The 9704-nt window shown below is 42.9% G+C and overlaps 1 pseudogene; it reads left to right on the forward strand.

The window, feature by feature from the left end:
- Positions 1–2989: 2989 nt before the first annotated feature.
- LOC126007037 (Y-box-binding protein 2-like) lies at positions 2990–3569 on the forward strand (annotated as a pseudogene).
- The last annotated feature ends 6135 nt before the right edge of the window (positions 3570–9704 follow it).

Below are 9704 nucleotides of genomic sequence, written 5' to 3' on the forward strand. Positions count from 1 at the left end.
TGCTCAGAGATCATTACTGGCAGGCTCAGAGGACTTAATGGGTCTCGGGGAATCAAACCCAGGTCACCTACATGCAAGACAAGAACCCTATCCATTTTACTATCACTCTGGCCCCTGGTTGCATTTCTTTTCACTCACCATAGAAATATCTATGCATGGCCAGAATTAAATTTTTCTGACAACTGAACATGTAATTCTGCCAGTATGTTCTTGGTTTCTAGTTTCTGAGATTGGGTTAATACTTACTGTCTATGTGAAATAGTTGTTCTTTGAACTTTTGAGTTTTTCCTAAGTAAGTTATAGGAATTTAAAATGTTGGATATCTTTCTTTTTGTTTGTTTTTTGTTTTAGGGTCACACCCAGCGGTGCTCAAGGGTCACTCCTGGCTCTCTGCTCAGAAATCGCTCCTGGCAGGCTTGGGGGACCATATGGGATGCCAGGATTCGAGCCACCATCCTTCTGCATGCAAGGCAAATGCTTTACCTCCCTGCTATCTCTCTGGCCCCAAATGTTAGATATCTTAGTATCACAACAGGTAGGGCATTGCACACAGCAACCCATGTTCAATACTCAGTATCCATATAGTACCCCAAACCCTGTCGGGGTGATCCTTGAGCACAGAGCCAAAAGTAAGCACAGAGCACTGCCAGATGTGCCTCCCAAACATAAATTAATTAGAATTAAATATTTACTTATTTCCAATTAGTAGGTATTTTCCAATTTCTCTTTCTTTTGCTGTTGTCACTGCCATATCTGGAAGAATCACACATACATGGTTGCAGTGTACAAGATCACACACTGATCATGGTGCCAGAGTTGCAATAGCAGTACCTCTGTAATGATGCAAGTAGCATTCCCTATGTCCACAGCAGCAACCTTAGCAACTTCACCACACCAAAAGCCTTCTACATACCCCTTTACCTATAGAAGCTGCTGTAAAGTCCAAAGCAACAAAGGTGACAAAGTCCAATAAATCAGTCAGAGCAGGAAGCAATTACTCCAAAGTGGTGGGGCTGTAGGGGCTGCAGGAGCCCCAGGAACAAATAGTGGTAGAGTCCTAGGGATATACCCTAGGAACACAAAAACACAATTAAAGAAAAATGCTTTCACATGCCTATATTTGTTGCAGTGCTATTTACAATAACCAGAAACTGGAAACAATCCAAATGCCTGAAAACAGATGAGTGGCTAAAGAAACTGTGGTACATATAACAATGGAATACTATGCAGCCATCAGGAAAAATGAAGTCATGAGATTTTCCTATACACGGAGGGACATGGAAACTACTGTACTGAGTGAAATAAGTCAGAGAAAGGGATATAGACAGAATAGTCTCATTTGTGGGATTTCAGAAAAATAAAAGACATTATTGTAATAATACCCAGAGACAATAGAGATGGGGCTGGAAGGACTGGCCTACAATATAAAGCTCACAACAAAGAGTGGTGAGTGCACTTAGAGAAATAACTACACTAACAACTATCATGGTGCTTAAATGAAGTTTTGTGGGGGTTTTTGTTAGTTTGTTTGTTTGGTGTTTTTTGGGTCACACCTGGCGGAACTCTGGCTCTGTGCTCAGAAATCGTATATGGCAGGCTCGGGGATCATATGGGATGCCGGAATTTGAACCACCATTCGTCCTGGGCAGGTTGCATGCAAGGCAAACACCCTACCACCGTACTATTGCTCTGGCCCTAAATAGAGATATTATTAAAAAAAAATAACAGTGATAGTAGCTCTAGTAATGAAGGCAACAGAATCAGAAGGAGCAGGTGCAGGGGTGAGGGCAGCTAGTTGGTATGGTCCAGGAGTAGCCAGGTACAGTAGAGGCAGAGTCCTGAGGAGCACAAGACCTGATTCTAGAGATTATCCATCAATACCCTACTCTTTCATTTGTGGAGCTTTGCACTACATTTACTCAAGAGCATAAGGAACTAACAGGGGGGTTTTATTATCTATCTCCTCCATGATTACATTCTCTGTAAGAGTCACCTCTCTAGGAGGGTGCTCTTGAGAATTCCTTCATTCTTTCAGGGGTACAAGCTAAAGATCTAGTTCTGAGCTACATTTTGCTTGAAAGGGGGATTGGTTTTCTGCTAGACTACTCAGGGTTCCTCCCTTCGTTCTCTATAGAAGTGATGTTGGAGATGTGGTGGAGAATGAGGCAGACCCTGAGATGGATCATGGTTCAGAATAAAATGTCACGTTCTCTAGAAGTTTGGTTGAGGTTTGACTCCCAACGAGCTCCCAGTCAGAAAAGGCAGTTCCCATTTCCCTGTCGGATTAGGACAGGGAAAAGTTCCAGTTGTAGAGATCCATAGGAAATAATTCACGCAGTGAAGAGGAACAAGAATGGGTTCAGGAAAGCCAGTGCTCAAGCAAGGAATTCAAACCACCGAAGCTTTCTGCTCCTAAAATGGAGTGCAGCACAGTGGAAGAAGACCAAAGAATGAGCCCCTGCCTTCCTCAGATCCCTGCTTTTATTGACAAGAATCAGGTCCCACCCTAGGATGGGAGCAGTATACCAAGTAAGGAATAATCCAATATACTATCATCAGGTCACACCCTAGGGTGGAGTACAATTACTGATTAGGGTAGGACCAGTAACCCAACTGCCCGAACCTTGAACTAACTGAACCCTGGACCCAAGAAGAAGACTTCAGCGAAAGTGAGTGCTAATTGTGACTTGACCCTTTGGTGGATTATCACCGTGTCAGCCCCCCTCGAGCTGGACTGAATGTGCTATGTCTTTCACTGAACATCGGTGAACATGGCTCCTATACTGAATGGCTTTGTGTTGCTTTGGTCCATCTAACTGCATTTCTTACTCTGTATGTGCCAGGCTCCCTCTAGATTCTCCTGCATACATGCCACATGAGAAGAGAGCCTTCCCAGTGGTGACGAGTTCTCGATCTAAAGGCCTTCTCATAGCGGATAATTTATCGTTGACTACTGACTCTAAACCAGAGAGACTCTCCTCTCCCAAGAATGATGAACCAGTTACCATCTCTGCAGACGCAGAGTCTGAAATGGCTCAACCAGAGATATCCCCACGCCCCAAGACTGAGTCAGGTAGACAAGCCAGTGCTGGCAATCCAAGTCCTGGGCACTGTCAAATGGTTCAATGTCCGGAATGGTTATGGATTTTTCAACAGAAACGACACCAAAGAAGATGTCTTTGTTCACTGAACAGCTATTAAGAGAAACAATCCCAAGAAGTTTCTGTGAAGCGTTGGAGATGAGGAGACTGTGAAGTTTGATGTTGTGAAAGGAGAGAGGGGACCAAAAACTGCTAATGTATCCAGAGTTGGTGGAATGCCAGTAAAAGGTAGCAGAAGTGCTCCCAATCGTCATCGTTTCTGACAGGCCTCCCTCTGCTACCCCACCATCTATGGTGGCAGAGGCCCCCTCAGGCGGGTCAGAAGTAGGCAGTGAAAGGGAAAGAGTTGAAGACTCTGGGCAGCATCTCAGATACCACCGTCTACCTTTCATCTACGAGAGAAGTCTTTTGCCAGGACCACGGCCCCCAGACCTGCAGCAGCTTATCAAGGAAACTCCAGGAGCCTAAGACAAGTGAATATGGAGAAGATGGAGGATCCAAGACCAGCTGAGAAGAAGCTGCTTTCAGAACTTCCTGCACCTGGGTTACCTCCAAAAAATTAACTTTCTTCTAAGCTAATCTCTTGACCATATTTGCATCGATCATGATATTGCTGCTTAAATTGTGTGTTATCTGTATGTATCTTATTATTTTGTTTTATGCCCCACTGCAAACAGAAAATTTTGTATCCAAATTTAGTGCTTTAATATTTGCACAATTCTGGGAAAATGCATGTTAGTTTTAAGTTTTAGCTATTATACAGAGTGTTTCTCAATTGCTGTGATGTTTTATTGTGCGTCTTATGTAGCAACTTATTCTCAAATTATGTCTGGAAATATGTCTGATCTCTTTGTCCACAGAAGTAGATGGAAAAGGAACTTGAATACTATAGAGTCTAGACTATCATTAACAGTGCTCTTTATAAGAATGTTTTAGCAAACTTATTTTCAACTATATATATCTGTGGAAATGTTGTGATTTTTGTTTAATGAAGTTTATGAAAAGGAACTCAGATTTATCTAGACTTGCATTACAGTGCTCAGTGTAAGAATGTTTGAAAATTTTCTTTTTTTTTGGGGGGGGGGTTTGGGCCACACCCGGTAACGCTCAGGGGTTACTCCTGGCTATGTGCTCAGAAGTTGCTCCTGGCTTGGGGGACCATATGGGACACCGGGGGATCGAACCGCGGTCCGTCCAAGGCTAGCGCAGGCAAGGCAGGCACCTTACATTCAGCGCCACCGCCTGGCCCGAGAATTTTCTTATTAAGTGTATCTGCAGAAAGGTTCTAATGTTTATGTTCAGAGAAGTCTATGAAAAGTGTTGTGAGTGGGGCCAGAGAGATAGCATGGAGGTAAGGCATTTGCCTTGCATGCAGAAGGATGGTGGTTCGAATCCCAGTATCCCATATGCGCCCCTTCCCCCCCCCCCCCGAGCCTGCCAGAAGCGATTTCTGAGCATAGGGCCAGGAGTAACCCCTGAGCACTGCCGGGTGTGAGCCAAAAACCAAAAAAAAAAAAAAAAAAAAGTGTTGTGAGATGTGAAAAGATATTTTAAAAAAGTTGATTTCTTTTTTTTTTTTTTTTTTTTTTTTGGTTTTTGGGCCACATCCGTTTGACGCTCAGGGGTTACTCCTGGCTATGCGCTCAGAAATCGCCCCTGGCTTGGGGGGACCATATGGGACGCCAGGGGATTGAACCGCTGTCCGTCCTACGCTAGGGATTGCAAGGCAGACACCTTACCTCTAGCGCCACCTTCCCGGCCCAAAAGTTGATTGTTTTGAAAATGAACACAGTTTAAAATTTGATGCCATTACAGCCAACTTTTACTGTGCCTATGCAAAATAACTACTTTTTCTAATTCTGAGTACTTTTTTTTTTTTGGGTTTTGGGCCACACCCGGCCGGGATTCGAACCAACCACCTTAGGTCCTGAATCAGCTGCTTGCAAGGCAAACACCGCTGTGCTATCTCTCCGGGCCCTCTAATTCTGATCTGGGATTTCTGCCTCTAGCAGAGAACAATAGAACATGGCTTACATACCTTTTGATTTTTTGAACGAAAAGGGGCAGTTGTTGGGTTATACCTTATTTTACCTAAATAAACAGCTAGTTTGGATTATTTCATGTGTGACGTTGACTCAGACTCATTCACTTGGGCTTGAAATCAGGCACGTGGGGTATTTTACACAGAAAAGAGCAGCTGGGCCAGGATCCTCTGCCCTTCTTTGGCTTCTGATGAGACAAGAAGGAAGGAGAGTGAAAGCTGAATCACAGGCATTCTCTAGACCACTGGCTAGAATGGGGTGATTCTCTGTGAGCACTGGTGAGAATAAAGGTAATTCTTTTTTTTTTTTAAGGTAATTTTTATTAAAGGAGCATCACGAAAATGAAAAGATTTTGAAGGGTGCTTGAAGCTCTTCAGGCAGCACATTCTGCCAAGATCCTGAGTCTCTTTTAATGGGGAGAATATAGCTGTCTGAGCCTGAGTTCTCCATCCCCAAGCATGGGGGACAAATTCACTCTTTCATTTCATTTTGTTTGGCGGGGCATATTCAAGGCTTACCCCTGGCTCTCACTTAAGAATCCTTCCTGATGGGGGGTGGGAATCAGGACTTAGGAAAAGGAGGGTCAGTGTAGGCCCTGTTTCAGAAAGGTTTATTTATTTATTTATTTTTTTTTTTGGTTTTTGGGCCACACCCTGTGACGCTCAGGGGTTACTCCTGGCTATGCGCTCAGAAGTTGCTCCTGGCTTCTTGGGGGACCATATGGGACGCCAGGGGATCGAACCGCGGTCCGTCCTAGGCTAGCGCAGGCAAGGCAGGCACCTTACCTCCAGCGCCACCGCCCGGCCCCTCAGAAAGGTTTATTACACTGGCACAACAAGGTTTTGTGGGACTGAAAGTTGTATTAATTTTAGCTGCCATTTAAAGAAATCCATGATATGTACTTATGGAACAATTAAAAATTTGGAGGGATCCTGTGCACGTGCATCTCAAGTTTCATTAGCTTCCTGATAAAGAAAACACCTCTGTCTCAGAGTCATCTAAGCATCTTCAGCAGAGAGGAAGTTAGATTTGCCATGTGTAGAGTGAAGGAGGGTGCAAGAACTGAATGCAGGAGCAACTAACTAGAGGGCGCCCCAGCAATTCATGTTCTAGACACAGAGATTGAGTAGATATTAATAAGTATATTTAGGTATTAGTTCCGGAGGACTATTAGTTCCGGAGTTTGACTATTTTTAGCCCATTAAAGGGCCTATCTGCCCACTTCCCAGCAATGTGACTTCCACATAAACTCCAAGGACTTCTGCCAATTACAAAGAATTTTTTCACATGGGCCATGTGCTTCCACACAGAAAACTTCCACACAGCAACTTTGCTTTCACTTATCTAGAAATAAATCAATGGTGATTAACTATGTCAACTATGTGATGCATTTTCTTTCAATTAAAAAGAAAAAGAGCCTTCTTAAGGCTAGAACAATAGTACAATGGATAGGGCATTTGCCTTGCATGCAGCTGACCTGGGTTGAATCCCAACATCCCATATCGTCCCCCAAGCACTGCCATCTGACCTGAGGTCAATTATTACATACTTGCAGTTGGAATTCATCATTACAAAGTCTCTAACAGCACTGCACCGTCATTCCTTGCTTAAGTTTTGTCCTGCCTTATCTACAAGGACTTTCACCTACCAACTGCCCTTTAGACATCAAGAATTTTGAAAATCAGTATGTGGAATTGGACAGAGGCCCAAGATTTGTCTTCATTTGCTGCCAATTAGGGTAAAACCTGATCCATTGTCTCACCTCACCTGTAGTATGTACTTTAGTCTCATGTTCTCATCTATAAAATGAAGTCACTGGAGGTCTTTTTGTCTGTTTCTGGGTCACACTTGGCTGTGCTCAAGCCTTACTTATTCTTGCACTCAGAAACTGCTCCTGGTGGTGCTTGAAGATTATTGAGGTGTCAGGGATTGAATTCAGATGAGCTGCATACAAGGCAAATGTCCTATCCACGATAATCACTCTAACTCAAAGTCACTTTTAACTTGCTTTTACAAATTTTTCTGTGAACTCCACTACATACATAATCAAAGCAAGAGGTGACTTGGGGAAGTCCAGATGTCACTTACTTATGAGTCTCAGCCTATGTGGTTTGAAGTCCATGCCAGCCCCTTAAAATGCCTTTTAGAGGACCGGAAAGATAGCATGGAGGCAGCGCATTAATCTCAGCATCCCATATGGTCCCCTGAGCCTGCCAGGAGCAATTTCTGAGCGTAGAGCCAGGAGTAACCCCTGAGCGCTGCCGGGTGACACCCCCCCCCCCAAAAAAAAGCCTTTAGAGCTGTCAATAAGCATGTTCCATTAGCTCAACAGGGTACCTACCACAAGAGATCTATTCTGAACACAGAGCCAGGAATAACCCGAGAGCCAAAAAAACAAAATCAAACAAACAAACAAAAAAATAACCAAAAAAACCTCCTGGGTGTGGACACCAGATCCCAGCCCCACAAATGGTAGAATCAGTTATAGTGCTAAAATATGATACAAATTCAGAGTTTGAGTGTAGGGAAGACCACTCATCATATTACCAAATTAGAGTAGTCTAACAAGTTTGCCACATAGCAGGTATGTGTTGGAGGAGGTTGAAAGTTATGGGCCTATCGTTAAGTTTTCAGCTTCACATTGCTACAGAGTGAGCAAGAACCAGACACTGAGGTCATCTAGAAATGAGCTAACACATCAACCCTCTCTCTGTTTCAATCCCACCAAGGAATTCACTCTAGAACTCCATGAAATTTTTCAAGATGATATGTCTATTATTTTTGTATTTTATTATGTTTTCTCCTTGTGAATTTTATTAAGATACCATGATTTACAAAGCTGTTCATAATAGAATTGTCTGAAATACAGTGTTCCAAAATGATTCCCACATCTTTTGGAACAAAAAACTGCCTTTCTAAAACTCTAAGAGCAGATCTAGCTGTATTTTTTTTTCTACCAGCTTTGTCATGGATGTGAATTTAAAATAATTAATGTGGGAAAGACATGTCTTACCATTTTCCTAACCTGGGTTCAAATATCAGCATACTATATGGTTCCTGTGTCCTGCCAGGAGTGATCCCAAGCTCTGAGCCAGAAGCCCTGAAAACAAATGGGTGTTGCCCAAAAGCCCTAGACATAGAATCGACACAGTTCTTCACAACAGCTACAGGAACCAAAGCCCACCTGGGACATCCTGAATACTCGATCTCCAACATGTGCCAGTTCTAATATGATATCCTGACAATGAGGAAATTGGAAACAAATGAACATAAGAACAGGTTATCCTACCTTACCAACTAATGATAAAACAAAATCGGAAGACTTATCACACTATGGGCTGTGCAAAAGCCAAGAATGTGATATACAGATGACCGGCTGATAGAACCATGACCGGGCAGTATGTATTCTGGGACCAACAAGAAAGCCCTAGTCTAGGGTTTGGTCTACATCCTGCATAACAATCATGACCTCCAATTCCAGAGTCCTGACTGAGGCAATTGCAACTGAATGGGTCTTCTGGAAACATAATGAAAGACGATATCCCAGGCTCCATCCGAGTTTCAGCGCAAGGGCCAAGACCACTAACCACAGAAGACAGATTAAAATTACATTGAGGAAACAGAACTTCTAAAATCACAAAGAAAGTCTTCATCGTAAGTTCCACTCCTTGACCTGTGCACAGACTGAGACCCCTAGATTAGAGGTCTGTCTTTATCATCCAGATAGGAGCAGAAGTCTTCCATACGGCACAAAAACACCAAGGGGAGAGTAAATGAACGTGAAAGGAGTCTATAGATAATCCCATGACAATATATTTCAAGGGTACCTCTTAGGCCAAGGGGATTCCCGTTACAAATGACCCCAATATTTACTGTGCCTATGTGGGGGGGGGGCGGGAAGAGACAGAAAACACTAAATAATCCTTTTTTTAAAATATTTTTAAATTTTTTATTATTTTTTATCTAGTTTTTGTCGATTTCTTTGTTTTGGGGTAAATATTGAAGTAGTTGCCCATTTTTTAAAATTATATATTTACTTTTTCTTTCTTCTTTTCTCTTCTTCCTCTTTGCACCTTGTCATATTTCCTATCTCAAGACCATGGCAACTATGTGGTGCATATTTTTAGTGCTGCAGTGCTCACTGGATATCTTATTTGATTCCTCTTTTTGAACTGTTGTGGTATCTCACCTTCTTTTCCCCATCGTCCCTCAAACCAAGGATGAGAGTCTCTAGAATGACTCTGCTCATAGTTGGCGTAGTAGATTTTTACCCCATTATATTACCTTTCTCTTCCTCAAACAAAACCACATAACTTGAACTATCTAGTCCCGCCTCCCAATCAGAGGGGGCAGTAATGGAGTCACCAAGACTAAACAATTATAAGACCACTAAGTAATAAACTAGACACAGAAGGGACCACGCATTCTAGCAGCCCCTGGGGGAGGGGGAGTGGAGGATATGGGAGGCAGGATGGGAGCAGTTGTGGGAGGACAATTCCGTGGTGGGAATCCCCCAGATTCAATGTAAATATGTACCTAGAATATTACTGTGAATGATATG

This window comes from Suncus etruscus, chromosome 4 (genome assembly GCF_024139225.1).
Source record: "Suncus etruscus isolate mSunEtr1 chromosome 4, mSunEtr1.pri.cur, whole genome shotgun sequence".
Classification (NCBI taxonomy): Eukaryota; Metazoa; Chordata; class Mammalia; order Eulipotyphla; family Soricidae; genus Suncus; species Suncus etruscus.